The following is an 804-nucleotide window of genomic DNA, read 5'->3' as shown; positions in this document are numbered from 1 at the left end:
AATATTGGATGGACTTAGAACATGAAAAAATACCAAGTCTTTAAAATAATATTGGAGCGTGACCAATCTGACTATTTGGGGGCGTTATAACTTTATTTTATAGGTAGGACAATATTTTATTCTATAATTACCAATGTTTTCATTGCATATCAAAACTCTCTAGAAGCTTCTCTTTTACTATTATAAAAAACTAGAGGCCCAGTGCATGAATTTGTGCACCAGTGGGATCCCTCGGCATGGCCTATGGGATAGGGCTGAAACCGGCAGTCCAAGGCCACCTGCCTCTCCTGTCTGCCACTCCCACTCATCCCAGCCCCACTGTGCCTGCCCTGGGTTCATGCCTAGCCAGTCCGATGGGGAGAGACTCGCACCGCCGCAGTGGCTCTCGCCAGCCGTGAGGCCTGCCTCTGGCACCGATCAGTCAACTTAGCAGTGCTCCTACTGTGGGAGTGCACTGACCACCAGGAGCAGCTCCTGCATTGAGCATCTGCACCCTAGTGGTCACTGCGCTTCATAGCGACTGGTCAACTGGTCGATTGTTCAGTCACTTAGGCTTTTATATATTTAGATGTGTTTATTAGGGCTTGGTGGGTTTGCAATTAAGATTTCTACCTTTCTGTTGCAATAATCTTTCTCTACAATGAAATATTTCTCTAGAGCTCACCAAGTAAGTGAGTTTGTACGATTATGTTTTATAGTGTGCCCTCATACCTAATGTCACTGTATTGACACTACTGTATTATAATGTGAGCTGTCATCATATCAAAAGAGGAATTTGGAAGAACACTTGTGTATAAAAACATC

The sequence above is a fragment of the Myotis davidii genome, unplaced genomic scaffold (assembly GCF_000327345.1).
Source record: "Myotis davidii unplaced genomic scaffold, ASM32734v1 scaffold633, whole genome shotgun sequence".
NCBI classification, from domain to species: domain Eukaryota; kingdom Metazoa; phylum Chordata; class Mammalia; order Chiroptera; family Vespertilionidae; genus Myotis; species Myotis davidii.
This window is presented reverse-complemented; position numbering follows the sequence as displayed.